General features: G+C 38.1%; 1 protein-coding gene across 1 annotated transcript in view; it reads left to right on the forward strand.

The window, feature by feature from the left end:
• The window catches only part of LOC137090945 (leucine-rich repeat and fibronectin type-III domain-containing protein 2), a 481236-nt gene that overhangs the window by 201032 nt on the left and 260757 nt on the right, over positions 1-19447 (forward strand). The gene's annotated exons all lie outside the window — the stretch shown is intronic.

The following is a 19447-nucleotide window of genomic DNA, read 5'->3' on the forward strand; positions in this document are numbered from 1 at the left end:
AAAATGTGCAAGCATGATTGGCTTTTAAAGGGAACGGGAGATGAGACTCTTTTTGGTTGATTGCTTGTTATGCCCAAAACACCCCCATGACTCATTAAGAGGTCAGGTACAAGACCATCACCCAATCCTGACTCTATATCATACAATTATGACTTTATTACTCGCAATGGCATGTTTATATCTTGTTTTGCGAGAATTGCGAGATGTAAACTCAAAATAGTGAGATAAAAAGTTGCAATTATGTTTTAAAATGTTTTATTCTGTGGAAACAAGCTTCCATAGATTTCATTTATATTTAGACTTTTTCTTCCAAAATGTTTGTTTGTTGCAGCAAGAAAACGTATTTTTTGTCTACACAGCCGGATCTCACGAAAAATGCGTATAAATAGTACGAGTGTGCATTGTCGTGGAATGTATACGGCAAAACTCATTTTGGCGTGCATATGATACGCTGTTTTTCACGTGCATATGATACGCACTTTATGGCGTATTATACATACGAACCCCTCACCCCACTACCCTAAACCTACCCAAGAGACCATGTCATATATACGCCATAAAGTGCGTATCATATGCACGCGAAAATGAGTTTAGGCGTATACATTCCACGACATTGCACACTAGTACTATTTATACGCATTTATGTGTGATCAGGTTGTCTACAACATGGTGTAACATCCGTGAATGTCATTCATTTCACAAATGTTACTAGACAACCAGTATATATATATATATATATATATATAGTCCAGTTTCAAAGAACAAATAATAGTTAATATACAGCCATCTGAGTTCAAAGAAAAACATTATTCACCTTAAAATAAAAATATATCTTAATAAATAGTCATTTTCTTAATAAATGAATACATGTCAGTGTGTTTAATAAGGATTTTGGTTTAAATGAGAGGTTTTACCATGTCACGCACCAGCTCCTCTGAAGAAACCCATGACTCTCTCTGAAGTCTTATCTCCACCATTGCTCATGAGATTTCCAGCACTGTTCAAAGGATTAGAAAAGAAGAGTTACTGCGCGCTGATGATTATTTGATTTATTCATGATATCAAATTATCATGTGCCCCATAATTTCACTGCGTGTCTATTGGCTATAATAACCGCTTCTCAGATAACTGCTACTCAGTTCAATCTTATGATCTCTTTGATTTATTTGATATTGCTTTCTTCAAGGCTAGCCTGAGAAACTAGGTGATAGATGATTAGCATTTATTGGAGAAGCCTTGAAGAGCGCATAAGCGCTGCTATTGTTGTTAGCTCCTTTGCTGCTAATTATTTAACAGCACCTGGATTCCTATTCATCCTTGCCAGCGATTTCCCCCGAGATGGAGCTGCAGGAATGATCAGGCCTTGAGCACTTCTGAATTGCCCCAAAGTAAATACTCATATGCCAGGTGGTTAGCTCAGGGCACAGAGTGCCAAACATCCAGACAGGTGCTCTGCTCTGAAACAAGACTCCCAGCCTGAGCAATGTATCGAGCGAAACGGCTGTCAGGCTGTTCGAAAATGCTGATATTAGAGGTGTGCACTCTGGGACGACTTGAAAGCAGGCCTCATTTAAAGGTTTCTTCCACGTCGCTAAAGGCAGGGAAAAGGATGAAAACAGCAGACATCGCTCATGTGGAGCTTCAGCACCAGCCTCAGCTGCAAACATGATGTGTGACTGGTTGACCACCATACATCAGAAGAAAACAGACAGATGATGGGAAATATCAAACGAATGCCTCCTCTATGAGAAAAGGAAAGCACAGAAGAAACCACATAGAATGAAGCTTTTCCAGTGTGCTGTTTACCACTGTGCTGAAGAATAAATTAATAGCTTAGCTAAAAATATGCAGACACCTGCTCATTGACAGAGCTGAACTAGAGCCTGCTTGCTGTTTGCATCCATCTCCAAACGCTTGCTTCAACTCTTAAAAAACTGTGGCCATCTGGGCATGTGACAGTTTGTGGTCAAATATATAGTATGCATAGTGTGTACTATGTTTGTTCTGAAGAACAAAATAGTGTCTGCAGTCTTCTTCCAGCCCAGTTTAACCCTATGAATCCTAATATGCAAATGTCTCACTCCTTTAAATTATCGACATGATCAAAAGTTTGCTGGAAAATCTTTTGTACACACTGTACTACATGCCTTCTGTCATCTGATTGATAGTTTATACTTTTTTAGTAGGTAAAATGCCTTTAAGTATGTTTCTTAAATATGTCCCCCTTCAGCTGTGAAATTTTAAAAAAATGTTACATATTAAACATAAGAATTAATAGTATTTCAATCAAATAAAAATATTTCCTTACACTGTAGTAGATGTTTTGTCAAATGGATTCAGCTCAGGATAGTCAATATTCAAGGTCTCATTGTGTCCTTGTAGTACCAGCACCCAATCAACATTTTAGGCATCACCACACGTCATTTTCTGCATCTCTATAGTATCACATTTTCTGGAGTAATAATATATGCAAATTATGTAATGCAATTAATGTCAAACACGCAAAACACATTTGTTTTTTAAGGACACAGTGCTTTTTACATGTATGCCTTGGCAGGCTCTTTTTTCCTAAGCAACTCGCATTGCGTTCAAGTCATACATTTCATTAGTTCATGCATTTCCTGGAAATCAAAGCCATGACCTTGGGATTGCCAGCTTCACGCTTTATTGATTGAGCTACAAGAATGAGTTTAAGCCTTCAGCAAATGACAACAAATCATTTTCTTTAAAAAAATTCTTCTTTCAGAAACAAGTCATTTGATGTCTTGATCTGAAGCTTTAAAACATTAACGTAGACATTTAAAAAAAGTAATAAATAAATAAATAAATACTTTGTTTTAAAAATTTGTGAGATATTGCCTTTTTTTATTTATTCTGTGGGCGAAACAAGCTTCCATAAGCTTCTGATCATGGTTTGCACATTTTTATTAATGAGTTTGGTCATATTGGCTATGCAGACCATTGCCTCTCATTTTAAACATGCTCATTAAAACTTTAACATTCTAACTAATCAGTCTAACAGTCAGTCTAATCTGTTGTAGGTGAACCAAAAACAACTGATTCCAGCTCTCAGTGATGTGTTTTGGGTCCCCGCTATGATAACAGTAACTTTATCAAATGTTTACAAAACAAGGGGGAACCCAGTGTGCCTGCCTCTTTCTCTATCTCTGTTCTGTTACGTGAAAGAAAGTCTAAGGCCTTGTCAGGCCGTTTAACAAACCAATATAATCTGCTGCCTGTTACCTGCCAAAATAGGATTAATGTGGAGAAAAAAATTATTACTGTTAAGTTAGCGCTTTTAAACATCCGTTCACTTAAGAACAAATCATTTCTAGTCAATGACTTTATAACCACTAACAACCTAGATTTTCTGCTTCTAAATGAAACGTGGCTAGAAGAAAACTGTAGTGCAACAGTCCTCAATGAAGCAGCCCCTCCTAACTTTACTTTTATGAGTGTTTGCAGATCTGTTAGGAGAGGTGGGGGTGTTGCTGCTCTTTTTAAAGATTTCTATCAATGTAAGCAAGTATCATTTGGTGACTATTTGTCTCTAGAATATCTGGGTATTGTGTTAAAAGGTGCTCCACGCATCCTGCTTATCATTATTTACAGGCCTCCGAAATACTCTGCAGGATTTACTGAGGACTTTACAGAACTGTTATCAATAATTTCCTCAGAGTTTGACTGTTTTGCTATTGCTGGGGATTTTAACATTCACATAGACAATATTGAATCCAGTACAACAAAAGAGCTCATGACTGTTCTTAACACTTTTGATTTGACACAGCATGTAAATGGACCCACACACAATCGTGGACACACTCTAGATTTACTTATCAGTAAGGGTCTAAACATTTCATCAATTGTTATTAAGGATGTGGCACTGTCTGATCATTTCTGTATTTTCTTTGATTTATCGATCTCTCCTGCCATTGAAGCTAGATCTGTCTCTGTCAAAAAGAGATGCTTAAATGAGAACACTAATGTGCTGTTTATGAAGGCTTTATCTCTAACACCAAGCATATCTGCAGACTCTGTTGATTTTCTCCTTGACTCCTTTAACTCAAAAGTTAAGAGTGTAATTGATGATATTGCTCCTCTAAAAGTCAGGAAAAAGAGTACCAAACAAAAGGCACCATGGAGAAACTCAACAGCAGTTCAAATAATGAAAAGACAATGCAGAAAATCTGAACGAAAGTGGCGGAAGACAAAACTTGTAGTCCATTATAACATCTATAAAGACACCCTTCATGCTTTCAATGTTGAACTAGGCAAAGCTAGACAGACCTTCTTCTCAAATATTATAAACAGAAACATAAACAACACGCGCACTCTTTTTGCTACTGTCGAGAGACTAACAAACCCCCCGAGTCAGACTCCTAGTGAAATGCTCTCAGACAGTAAATGCAGCGAGTTTGCTTCCTACTTCTCCGAGAAAATCAATAATATCAGAAAGGCGATCAGCACATCCTCTAGTTGCTCTGGGGTCAGTCAGATCATACCAAACCCTCGGAAAATTACCATGTCAGATTTCGACGCTATTGACTGCAAAATTTTAGAAGACACAGTACAGCATCTTAAAACATCAACATGTGCCCTAGACACACTCCCCACTTCTTTCTTCAAAAGTGTGTTTAACTGTTTAGAAGCAGATCTCCTAGAAGTGGTGAACTCCTCACTTCTCTATGGGACTTTTCCAACCGCCCTTAAAATTGCAATAGTTAAGCCTCTTCTGAAAAAGAGAAATCTGGATAACTCCATACTGAGCAACTACAGACCAATCTAAAATCTCCCCTTCATAGGCAAAATCATTGAAAAAGTTGTTTTCAATCAGTTGAACAAATTCTTACACTCAAATGGATACTTTGACAATTTTCAATCTGGTTTCCGTCCACATCACAGTACAGAGACAGCGCTCATAAAGATTATAAATGATATTCCCTTAAACACTGATACAGGCAAAACATCAATTCTGGTACAACTGGATCTCAGTGCCGCATTCGACACTGTAGACCACAACATACTTCTAGACAGGCTGGAAAACTGGGTTGGGCTTTCTGGAATGGTCCTCAAATGGTTCAGGTCGTACTTAGAAGGGAGAGGTTATTATGTGAGTATAGGAGACCATAAGTCTGAGTGGACATCCATGACATGCGGAGTCCCACAAGGGTCCATTCTTGCACCACTCCTGTTTAACCTGTATATGCTGCCACTGAGCCAAATAATGAAAAAGAACAATATTGCTTACCACAGCTATGCTGATGACACCCAGCTCTACTTAGCACTATCACCTAATGACTACAGCCCCATTGACTCCCTGTGCAAATGCATTGATGAAGTTAACAACTGGATGTGCCAAAACTATCTTCAGTTAAACAAAGACAAAACTGAAATCACTACATTTGGAAACAAAGATGAAATTATCAAGGTGAACGCATATCTTGAGGCTAAAGGCCTGATAACAAAAAATCAAGTCAGGAATCTTGGAGTGATTTTAGAGTCCGACCTGAGTTTCAGTAGTCATGTCAAAGCAATAACTAAATCAGCATACTATCATCTGAAAAATATTGCAAGGATTAGATGTTTTGTCTCCAGGCAAGACTTAGAGAATCTCGTTCATGCTTTCATCACCAGTAGGGTGGACTATTGTAATGGCCTTCTCACTGGCCTTCCCAAAAAGACCATTAGACAGCTGCAGCTCATACAGAACGCTGCTGCCAGGATTCTGAGCAGAACCAGAAAATATGACCATATCACACCAGTCCTCAGGTCTTTACACTGGCTTCCAGTTACATTTAGGATCGATTTTAAAGTACTATTACTTGTTTATAAATCACTCAATGAGCTGGGACCTCAATACATCGCAGATATGCTGATTAAATACAAACCCAACAGATCACTCAGATCAGCAGGATCAAGTCAGTTAGAAATACCAAGAGTTCACTCAAAGCAAGGAGAGTCTGCTTTTAGCTATTATGCCAGCCGCAGTTGGAACCGGCTTCCTGAACAGATCAGATGTGCTCCAACAGTAGCCACATTCAAATCCAGACTCAAAACACATCTGTTCAGCTGTGCGTTTACTGAATGAGCTCTGAGCACTGTATGTCCGACTGATTGCACCCTATCTTATCTCTTTATTCTTTTTATAATTGTTTTAGTTTACCTTTGTTCTTATCTCTGGTTATTGTTTATTTTATATGTTCTTTTGAGTTAAATATGATGAGTGAAAACTGGGTTTGATGGAAATAGTAAGTTTGACAATAAGGTTTGAGTATGTGTAAATCTGTGGAGGGTATGATGAGTGAGTAAGGGTTTTAACAAGAAGGTTTCTGAGTAAAAATCAGGGAAGAATGATCAAAATGGATGTTATGAACGTGCTTGAGAAGGAAATGAATGAGAGGTGTTCTAATTAAGATGGTACATGTATGTAGGCTGTAAACTGAAGAATGTTTGTTTTTATATCAGACCATTATTGTGGATCTGACCATTTTATTTTATTTTATCTTATTTTTTTTAATTATTATATTTTTTTTAATTACTATTATTATCTTTACGAACTATGCTTGTTTTGAATTTTTTATTCGTCCATATGGTATTCTTTTTTTTTTCTCATGCATTTGTTACCACTGTTTTAATTAATTTCTATGTAAAGCACTTTGAATTGCCATTGGGTATGAAATGTGCTATACAAATAAACTTGCCTTGCCTTGCCTAACAAACTGTCCCTATTATTCAACATCATTTTTCTGTGCTATTTGTTGTGCTATAAAGAAAGTGTCAACTTTAGCCACATCCTTACATTTCACCTTTGGTCACCACATTCAATAACTCACAACTTTTCATCTACTTATTTATTTGTTTAAAGCATGCAATACCAGTTCCCTAAGCATAACGTATGGAGTCTGCATAGGGCACAATCTACCAAGGACGCACCATCTCATGTACCAACGGCACCAAGCACACATTATTTTAATCTAGTGGGACCCACCCTCACCAGTTTGCCCAATGGATCACCAGTGGCCCTGGATTTTCTGATAGTCTGGTAATCTTCTAATTGCAAATAATAGTTAATTTACAGTCACTGTACAGCCTCTGTGGTAACCGTGCCGTGACCCAATTCTTCTGTGTTTTTCTTTGCTTTGTATCAAATTTATGCTATGTGCAAAGCTTCTGCTTTCAGAGCTAAATTAAAGGGTTAGTTCACCCAAAAAAGGAAAATGATCCCATGATTTACTCACTCTCAAGCCATCCTAGATGTATATGGCTTTCTTCTTTCAGCCAAACACAATCGGCGTTATATTAAACAAATATCCTTGCTCTTCCAAGTTTTATAATGGGGGTGAATGCCCAAAACCCCATCTATCCATCCATCCATCCATCCATCATAAAAGTAATCCATACAGCTCCAGGAGTTTAGGTCAGGCACTGATGTTGGTCGAGAAGGCCTGGCTCTCAGTCTCCACTCTAATTCATCCCAAAGGTGTTCTGTCGGGTTGAGGTCAGGACTCTGTGCAGGTCACAAGTTCCTCCACACCAAACTTACTAATCCATGTCTTTATGGACCGACCCTTTGTGCACTGGAGAGCAGTCATGTTGGAACAGGAAGGGGCCATCCCCAAACTGTTCCCACAAAGTTGGGACCATGAAATTGTCCAAAATGTCTTGGTGTGCTGAAGCATTAAGAGCTCCTTTCACTGGAACTAAGGGGCCACGCCCCTTACTAGTTGAAAAAACAACCATTTCACTGACAACCGCCATACAGAGAAGCGTGATTGGTCACTCATAGAACACGTCTCACTGCTCTAGAGTCCAGTGGCGGCTGCTTTACTCCACTGCATCCCACACTTTGCATTGCACTTGGTGATGTAAGGCTTGGATTAGCTGCTCGGTCATGGAAACCCATTCCATGAAGCTCTCTATGCACTGTTCTTGAGCTAATCTGAAGGCCACGCAAAGTTTGGAGGTCTCTAGATATTGAAAGTTGGCGACTTCTGAGCATTGTGACCCTCAGCATGTGCTGACCCCACTCTGTGATTTTTATATGGCCAACCACTTTGTGGCTGAGTTGCTATTGCTCCTAATTGCTTCCACTTTGTTATTATACCACTAACAGTTTAGCGTGGAATAGTTTCACAAATGGACTTATTACACAGGTGGCAACCTATCACGTTATAATATAATGTATAAATTTAAATATAAATTTATAAGTGACTGTTGATGCACTTTGGCATGAAAACAATAGCTTGTCTATGAGTATACCACAAGCTTTTACATGATTATAACTGAAACCCTGACACAGTCTCAGTCAGTGAACTTGAAATGAACCTACTCAGTGCACAGCAAAGAAAAAAACCTTATTTATTTAGGGTGTCAAAGGTGTAACTTGATTATCACTGAAACAGCAGCTGCTGAAAAGTGGTTACTATCTTGATGGCGGATTGTGACAATATAAAGAAGTTGACAAGATCTCTGTACATTAATGAGCTAGAAGAATGTGTGTCATGGTTAACACATCACAGCTTTAGCCTGATAATGATGCATATTTTATTCATATGCAGCAACCGTCTTTTCAAAGCATTTACAAAACATAAGCACTTCATTTTCACTATACTTCACTGGCTTTGTTGGACTTCTGTGGCTCTATGGCATCTCTGTCAGGCAGTTAAGCCTAGGCCTTGAGCATTTTGTTTTCTAAAGAAACATTAACTGACTCTCAGGTTAGTGGTGCAGACGGTGCTGTAAACATGGAACGATCTTCTGGCACAGATTGTGTCTGCTTCTACTCTTAAAGGATACAGGCCATCAACCTTTCTCTTAGCTTGTCTTACACGAACTAACAGCTGAGTTATTTTTAGAAGAATGATCATTTTTATATATATGTGCAATATATTCATATAAAATCACTTGTGACTTGATTGTTGTTAAGTTATATCCATGCAGGTTAAAAATAGTAGTCCACAGGCAATCTTTTTTTTTTCTTTTTTTGCTTGCATCTTTGCGAGAAATTAATGCAAAGTGCTTGTGGGAAATGCATAACCATTAAACTCCAAGAGAAGACCTTTGACCATGTTTACACACTCTAGAACAGGACTTGGAAACCTTTTTGACATGAATTGCCATTTTAATTTTTCTTTTTAATCGCTGTGCACATCCACTTAGCCACCTGGTGCTGGAAGCTGGACTCAATTTCCCAGCATGCACCATGACATGAATAAATCATGCAAATTACAGCAATAGTTCAGCTGAAGCATTTATTGCTCATAATTTAATAAAACAGGCTAGTACTACTTACTAGTAGTTTGCATTTCAAGGGATTTATAAACCGTTAAATAAATCAAACACTTGTATGCTCTGCATGTGTGTCTGAGGTTGACAACCTTTGCTCTAAAATATTTGCATGTTTAGTGTAGTGCAAGTTTTTCTGTTCAGTCTTGACATGTGGCCTCAGTGCTTTAAAAGGAAGTTTGCAAGCTACAGGAATACAGCCTGGCTCAGCTTAACTTGAACCCATTTTCATGCCCATTAGGGCCACGTATATGGAAGGTTTTGCACGAGTAAAAACTCATTATGAATCCTTTTGGGATTTGCTTTGATAATGCAACGAGTAAAGGTTGGGTTTAGTCATTCTTTTTAATGCAGTCATATAAAAGTAAAGACCTTATTAGAAAGTATAAAGGATGGTTTAATGTGAATTAATTTTTACCGTATCAGTGGAAAATGGGTAAAGGCATTGGTTACTCATGGGAGGATATTTGGACAGGGTCTGAGGCTCCTCCTGAGTCTGAACTGGTAAATGGTTGGTTAGACTGATTAATTTATGTCTTGTACTTTGTTCCATTGTAAGTGGTCATTTACAGCTATATCACCAACCAACAGCCTGTTTCCTCAAACACAGAGTCCATTTGTTCCAGAGCTAAACTTGCTGAGTAATCTGATGACAGAATGCACATGCAAAACATGCCATTGTATTCTATATGTGGAAAAAACTGTTGAAAACTTTATATATATATATATATATATATATATATATATATATATATATATATATATATATATATATATATATATATATATGTATGTATGTATGTATGTATGTATGTATGTGTATGTATATATATATATATATATATATATATATATATATATATATATATATATATATATATATATTATATACACTCACCTAAATGATTATTAGGAACACCTGTTCAATTTCTCATTTATGCAATTATCTAATCAACCAATCACATGGTAACTGCTTCATGGTCAAGATAATCTCTTGAACTCCAAACTGAATGTCAGAATGGGAAAGAAAGGTGATTTAAGCAATTTTGAGCGTGGCATGGTTGTTGGTGCCAGACGGGCCGGTCTGAGTATTTCACAATCTGCTCAATTACTGGGATTTTCACTCAAAACCATTTCTAGGGTTTACAAAGAATGGTGTGAAAGGGGGAAAACATCCATTATTTGACAGTCCTGTGAGCGAAAATGCTTTGTTGATGCCAGAGGTCAGAGGAAAATGGGCCGACTGAGTCAAGCTGATAGAAGAGCAACTTTGACTGAAATAACCACTCGTTACAACCGAGGTATGCAGCAAAGCATTTGTGAAGCCACAACACGCACAACCTTGAGGCGGATGGGCTACAACAGCAGAAGACCCCACCGGGTACCACTCATCTCCACTACAAATAGGAAAAAGAGGCTACAATTTACACAAGCTCACCAAAATTGGACAGTTGAAGACAGGAAAAATATTGCCTGGTCTGATGAGTCTCGATTTCTGTTGAGACATTCAGATGGTAGAGTCAGAATTTGGCGTAAACAGAATGAGAACATGGATCCATCATGCCTTGTTACCACTGTACAGGCTGGTGGTGGTGGTGTAATGGTGTGGGGGATGTTTTCTTGGCACACTTTAGGCCCCTTAGTGACAAATGGGCATCGTTTAAATGCCACAGCCTACCTGAGCATTGTTTCTGACCATGTCCACCCCTTTATGACCACCATGTACCCATCCTCTGATGGCTACTTCCAGCAGGATAATGCACCATGTAACAAAACTTGAATCATTTCAAATTGGTTTCTTGAACATGGCCGCCACAGTCACCAGATCTCAACCCATTAGAGCATCTTTGGGATGTGGTGGAACTGGAGCTTCGTGCCCTGGATGTGCATCCCACAAATCTCCATCAACTGCAAGATGCTATCCTATCAATATGGGCCAACATTTCTAAAGAAGGCTTTCAGCACCTTGTTGAATCAATGCAATGTAGAATTAAAGCCGTTCTGAAGGTGAAAGGGGGTCAAACACAGTGTTAGTATGGAGATTCTAGCTTCATGCATTTCTTTTTTATCAATACTTGTATATGGGTAAGTTAAAAAAGGCAACATTTTAAACAAAAAGCTGAGAAAATCATGTTTTTGTGAAAGACTGTTTCCAGATCAGATTGAGAGCGATGATCAAACACAGATGGAGCAGATGGAGTCCATCAACACCCCTAAAGCTTCAGTCCTGTAACTCGTCCTGGGTCCACATTTCATTCACTAACATTAGATAGTTTTGATTGATATGATGTTTAATGTTGATGATCACGTTATTTTTCATATGCATCTGCTTACATATGATCGCTTGTTCAGAATATGCTTAATAGCTTCCCCAAGCGTTTGACAGGAAAAAAACAGGAAAATTTCATTTTTGGCAGGGAAGTGTTTTCTCACAAATAACGGACAGTTCTGTGTTTGGCGGGGAAAGAGTTAGGATCATTACAGATCAAACTGTGATCTGTTTAACATAGGTACGGCATGAATGGCCACATTTACACTGCAGGTCTTGATGCACATTTCCGATTTGGCGACTATTTCCGTTTTGTTTTGACAACTCACTTACATCATCTTTTAAAAGCGAGCTGTATCTGATATTTGCACTATACACAGCCTAATACGCTCTGACCCGGAAAAGGAAGTAAAATGCGTGATATGCAATGGACACAATGGATGCAGATGAAATGATTATTCAATCTTTAAGTAAACATTGCTCTTGTTAGCCGGAGAAAAAAGAGGAGGGCCACTAGTGATCACAGTTCGTGTCCATCTGAGTTGACGTCATTCGCCTCTGTCCCTTTTTCAATGACGTACGACTTGCATTTACTGGGGGAAATCCGATGTGACCGCTTAAACATGGCAGACTCAGATGCACATATCCGAATCATATCGGATTCATTACCACATATGAGTGAGGCCTGAATCCGATCTGAGGATATCAGAATTCATGCTTTTTTTCCTTACACGTTCACGTCCTATCCGATCTGTGCCACATGAGAGGGACAAATCGAAATTGGGCACTTGAACCATGCAGTGTAAATGGGGCCTGTGTGACACAGAGTCAGCCACACCGTCACAGCCACAATCATCACAGACTCACCAAGACCCGCTCACTCGTTCACAATCACCAGAATACTGACTCGCTACACCTGCACCTCAACAGAGACTCTCACTATATTCTCACAGTCACCATTCACATTGTCTGGTCTTGTTTCAGTACAGCCTAACATTGTCTGGTCTTGTCTCGGGTAGCTCTTTCTCATCTTCTGTCTTCCATTTGTCATCCTGGTTACTGATCTTCACTCCTCAAGTTCTCCATCACCTGCAAGATACCAGACTCTCAGTCTGCAAGTCACTATTCCACTACTCACCATCTTCTTCAATTTACTGTTTCACGCTGCTACAACCACACTTTACACTTAATAAAGATCACTTACTGTATACTTACCTGCTTGTCTGCTGCATTCTCTTCCGTGACAGTATGTAGACTGTACGATGATGACGCCTATTGACTCGTAGGCTATACGATGCGAGTTTCTATAGAAGAATAAAATGTTTTATTCAAAGATGCCTTATTAATTTCAATACATTTAAAGTATGCCCCTTCTCTATAGACAGAAAATTGTTATATTATAAAATACTATCTATAACCAAAATGTATATGTCCTAAGAAAACAGGACGTGCATACTTCCCATGACGTGGAGTGGGTGATAAAGCAACTTAAATTGATTGTTTTTCATTTATATTTATGCTTTTAACAGGTAATTTTGGTAGATAAAAGTTCACACAGTTCCTTGTATAGGATTGTGGGTGGAAAAAGAAGCACAATTTTAAGTATTACAGCTACAAATGTGTATAGAGCCTCTTCACATCATCATCTTGATCTATAGTCAACAAAATGAAAACAGATAAAGCAATTAATCCATGTCTCAAATGTGTTAAATTACAGAAACAAATCATGCCTTAGTAGTGATTTGTTATTGGTTCATCAGCTTATGCATTACCTTATCCAAAACATGCACCGGGTCCCAATACAAGTGCTAATTAACCAAAATAACACAGTGCTCACTAATTAACTAAAATGACACAGTGATGGCTAATTAACGAAAATAACATAGCATGAGAACAGCAGGAGCTTAATGAAGCATTTGAAACATTTTAGAAGTGTTATAAGTTTTACATTTGAATATGTTTTGCGCTGTACAGTCTTTGGGAAGTCAAAACCACATTATTCAAGACATATATTTCACTTTTTTGTGGTTTTGGCATAAAAAATAGTGTATAGTAGTATATAGTGTAAAAAATTTGAAGTATATATATATATATATATATATATATATATATATATATATAGGTCATTCTCAAATAATTAGCATATTGTGATAAAGTTCATTATTTTCCATAATGTAATGATAAAAATTAAAGTTTCATATATTTTAGATTCGTTGCACACCAACTGAAATATTTCAGGTCTTTTATTGTTTAAATACTGATGATTTTGGCATACAGCTCATGAAAACCCAAAATTCCTATCTCAAAAAATTAGCATATTTCATCCAACCAATAAAAGAAAAGTGTTTTTAATACAAAAAAGTCAACCTTCAAATAATTATGTTCAGTTATGCACTCAATACTTGGTCGGGAACCCTTTTTGCAGAAATGACTGCTTCAATGCGGCGTGGCATGGAGGCGATCAGCCTGTGGCACTGCTGAGGTGTTATGGAGGCCCAGGATGCTTCGATAGCGGCCTTAAGCTCATCCAGAGTGTTGGGTCTTGCGTCTCTCAACTTTCTCTTCACAATATCCCACAGATTCTCTATGGGGTTCAGGTCAGGAGAGTTGGCAGGCCAATTGAGCACAATAATACCATGGTCAGTAAACCATTTACCAGTGGTTTTGGCACTGTGAGCAGGTGCCAGGTCGTGCTGAAAAACCAAATCATCTCCACAAAGCTTTTTAGCAGATGGAAGCATGAAGTGCTCCAAAATCTCCTGATAGCTAGCTGCATTGACCCTGCCCTTGATAAAACACAGTGGACCAACACCAGCAGTTGACATGGCACCCCAGACCATCACTGACTGTGGGTATTTGACACTGGACTTCAGGCATTTTGGCATTTCCTTCTCCCCAGTCTTGCTCCAGACTCTGGCACCTTGATTTCCGAGGGACATGCAACATTTGCTTTCATCCGAAAAAAGTACTTTGTACCACTGAGCAACAGTCCAGTGCTGTAGCCCAAAAGTGTCTTGACCTGGGGAATGCGGCACCCGTAGCCCATTTCCTGCACACGCCTGTGCACGGTGGCTCTGGATGTTTCTACTCCAGACTCAGTCCACTGCTTCCGCAGGTCCCCCAAGGTCTGGAATCAGTCCTTCTCCACAATCTTCCTCAGGGTCCGGTCACCTCTTCTCATTGTGCAGCGTTTTTTGCCACACTTTTTCCTTCCCACAGACTTCCCACTGATGTGCCTTGATACAGCACTCTGGGAACAGCCTATTCGTTCAGAAATGTCTTTCTGTGTCTTGCCCTCTCGCTTGAGGGTGTCAATGATGGCCTTCTGGACAGCAGTCAGGTTGGCAGTCTTACCCATGATTGCGGTTTTGAGTAATGAACCAGGCTGGGAGTTTTTAAAAGCCTCAGGAATCTTTTGCAGGTGTTTAGAGTTAATTAGTTGATTCAGATGGTTAGGTTAATAGCTCGTTTAGAGAACCTTTTCATGATATGCTATTTTTTTTTAGATAATTTTGAGTTTTCATGAGCTGTATGCCAAAATTATCAGTATTAAAACAATAAAAGACCTGAAATATTTCAGTTGGTGTGCAATGAATCTAAAATAATGAACTTTATCACAATATGCAATTTTTTTTAGAAGGACCTGTATATATTGTCAGACACAGACGAGGAGACAGATGGATTAGTGCAAGTGCAAAGTTTATTATCAGAGGTTACGGACACAGGGGATACTTAGTAGGGTGGTGACACTCAGACGAAGGACGATGAAGGTGAAGACGATGATGATGGATGGTGAAGACGAAGAAGAAGAAGAAGATGATGATGATGATGATGATGATGATGATGATGATGATGATGATGGAGATGAAGATGTAGGTAGGTGAGGGCTTCAAAGAAGGACAGGTAGTCGAGGTTGGATCGGTGCAAGACCAGACAGTGAGTGTGAAGGTGAGGAGTGCTTATGTAGTGATGACTGGTGATGGTGCACAGGTGATCAGAATGCCGGTGATGGGGAACGAGTGGGCGTGGCAGTGTCTGAGGGCTGTGAGGGCGTGACATATATACTGTAAAAAAACAATCAGGCCCCAAATGAACATTTTCTAGTGACTAAATTGTTCAGTTATCCAAATTGAATTTCTGTGAATTGATTCAATTTAATTCACCTAAATTCAATTTGGCCAACTAAAAAAATGAGATGTGATTCGTCAATAGAAAATGTTCTTTCGGTTTCTGCGGTGATGATCCTGACAAAGTCTTATAGCAGTTAGTCACCACATGAAAAGTACATCTGTTTCCTCATCCATATATATCATCGAAAATAAAAGTTTGTGTTTACGTAATATGTGTGTGTGCTGTGTTAAATTATTGAATGAGTATTTATATACATATACATAATCATTTTACAAATTACGTTACTGAGATGAAAACATTCTTGTTTATTGTATATATTGTACATATAGAATACTCCTTGCAAAACACACACACACACCGCAAACACACACACGCACATGCACGCACGCACACCTGTACAAATACAAATTTAACTGTACACAACTGTACAAATGGTTTAATATTGTATAAACTGTATATCTCCTAACACTAATACCCATCACCTGCACGTTTCCTAAAACATTTCATCAGTATGATTGATATTTATATGATTATGATTTATAAGCAGATTTCGTCATGGGAACCAAAAAACAAAACAAAAACAAAAATGCTCCCAAAAGGACACAGATTTCAGATATTGTCATTTTGTGGGGAAATTGTGTTTCTGTTGAGTAGGGTATACCTGAAGCTGTATTTATAGGAAAATGTGCCTTTTTTAACATTTTCTTATTAGCCATTATTATATTGTATTTTATATTTTACGGCTTCCAAACAGAAGCAAAGTAATCTCTATCCTATTCACATGTCAAATGTCCAACCCATCTTTATCAGCTCAAGCTCAGCAACAGCCCCGAAGAAGAAGAAGAAGAAGAAGAACATGTATCAGCCTCAGGACCACTGAGAGGCCTTCACAGATAACAGAGCAGAGATGTGGGTCACTCGTGTGTCTGAGATACAGCACTGACCCATACTGTTGGGTCACTCTGCCGCTTCCTGTTTCTGCGCTGATGATCCCGACAAAGGTTAGTCACCACATTAAATGTACATTTCTGTTTCCTCATCCTGTTTTTACACATACTTCGGCTCTACAGGATGAAGGTTAAACTGGCTCACCCGCATGAATTATACTCATTTATTAATTATGCTTTTGGCACAGCATTTAGTCTGCTTATCGGCACAGTGTATTAATGAGCAATAAAACAAGTGTGTAATGAGTGGAGTGAAACTGCTCTAGCCTCACTGGCAGAATGTCATCAAATGAAAATTCAAAGGAGTCTTTTGATGCCACAGCTTGTTTTCTGATTCTAGATCTCCTGGTGTAGAGAATGCCCTTGGCAAGATTTCTTTACAAGCATGATAAAATAAAGCAAGTCTGAAAAATGTATGTAAAAAATATGCAGTAATGGTTAAACACAAGCCATTTTCTTTTGCACGAAATCACTGAATGACATTGACTCTACGCCTTATGTAATGAGATTCAATGTGTTTTCACTGAATAAGTTTGCCTTAGATTGATTGAATATGGTAATCCGTGCTGTGCATATAATTGTATAAAAAAATGTTGTCATAGCTCTAAATGTCAGCAATAAGAGATCAAAATGAAATGGTTATGCCATGATCGTCTCGCTCAGTTCCAGAGGTTAACATAAATGAAGTAATTCATTCCAATAGAAGGCAATTTTACTGGGATAAGTCATTTTGAACAGTTTATGATCATGAGTACATAAATATTTATGCAATGTATGGTCTACGGTCTCACAAAAATATCTAAATTACGGCACACGCTTTCAATGCAAAATACTGAACAGTTAGTTCATGCGTTCATGAGCTCAAGGCTAGATTACTGTAATGCTCTACTGGGTGGTTGCCCCGCTCGCCTAATAAACAAACTCCAGCTGGTCCAAAACGCAGCAGCTCGAGTTCTTACTAGAACCAGGAAGTACGATCGTATTAGCCCAGTTCTGTCAACACTGCACTGGGTTCCTATTAAACATTCAGCCGGATCTCACGAAAAATGCGTATAAATAGTACGAGTGTGCAATGTCGTGGAATGTATACGGGAAAACTCATTTTGCCGTGCATATGATACGCTGTTTTTCACGTGCATATGATACGCATTGTATGGCGTATTATACATACGAACCCCTCACCCCACCACCCTAAACCTACCCAAGAGAGCGTGTCATATATACGCCATAAAGTGCATATCATATGCACGTGAAAAACAGCGTATCATAGGCATGCCAAAATGAGTTTTGGCGTATACATTCCACGACATTGCACACTCGTACTATTTATATGCATTTATGTTGGATTGGGTTGAAACATTCCAGTATTACTAACAAAGCACTAACTGGTTTAGCTCCCCAATTCTTCGAGCGAGCTCTTAACACATTATACTCCATCATGTCTATTGGGGTCTCAAAACTCTGGCCAGTTGATAATACCTAGAATATCTAAATCAACTGCAGGCGGTCGATCCTTTTCTTATTTAGCACCTAAACTCTGGAATAGTCTTCCTAGCTTTGTTCGGGAAGCAGACACACTCTGTCAGTTTAAATCTAGACTAAAAACCCATCTCTTTACTATGGCATACACATACACATGAACAATATCAATTTCTATTATTTAAATCATTTAAATGATTGTTAGGCTGCATTAACTGGGTCAGCTGGAGCTGGGGACACTTCCCATAACACCTGTACTTAGACACAATCACAACTCAGCCCTGTGTCTGTCAGAAGACTTTATTATGAATGCCAGACATGTCAAATGGTTTTGTTTAAGTGGCCCCAAGTTAAATAACTAATGATTTTTTTACAGTGGAAATTGATCAATGAAAAACTTACTTCATCTGGACAATAACTTTTTTTATGGAGCTGATGTACAGCGAAAACAATCTCGCTTCCATTCATTATTATCACTATAAAGCTGCTTTGAAACGATCTATATTGTAAAAAGGGCCATATAAATGAAGGTGACTTGACTTGCCATGTGCATTGTATATTCAGCTGCATGAATATCCAGGAACAGGAACTGAATGAAGTACATTGTTCAAATAGTTAGGCCCCTGGGAAACGGGATTGTATTTCTTACTCACAACAAAATCAATTAGCTCAGTCTTGTGATTAATGAAGATGTCTATTATTTCTTGGCGTGTCTAGAGCCATACACGCTTCTTATAGATGACATAGGCCTACTTTAATATTGATTTTACTTCAGATATTATAAAACACAATCTCACACAACGGGTGTCCGAAGATCTGCGGTCAGCTGCAGTCTACATACCACACATGACACCAGAAAAAGAAAAGAAAAAAGCATGACTTTAGTAAACAATAAAAGCAGACATGCAGTGATTTTCAGAATGGCTCAACATAGTTTTGTGTGTGTGTGTTTTTACACTTATTATATGAATGAATAAACTTAAATTATGAAATTACATTAAAATTCATAAAAAAAAAAAAACACAAAAACAGACCTTCAACGACTTTCTAGGTTGTCTATGGAAGCATGTCTGATTTTTTATGTGAAGAACAGTTTCACTCGGAAATTTAAATGTGACATTTAGCCATGCTCCTTGAGAGCCTCTCTGTTTTACAGAAAGTTTCCACAAATTTTTGAAACTTTCCCAACAAATCCTGGAAAGTTTCTGGAATATATATATATATATATATATATATATATATATATATATATATATATATATATATATATATATATATATATATATATATATATATATATATATATATATAATAGTACAGTATAGCTTTTTCGGGG

This window comes from Pseudorasbora parva, chromosome 10 (genome assembly GCF_024679245.1).
Source record: "Pseudorasbora parva isolate DD20220531a chromosome 10, ASM2467924v1, whole genome shotgun sequence".
Classification (NCBI taxonomy): domain Eukaryota; kingdom Metazoa; phylum Chordata; class Actinopteri; order Cypriniformes; family Gobionidae; genus Pseudorasbora; species Pseudorasbora parva.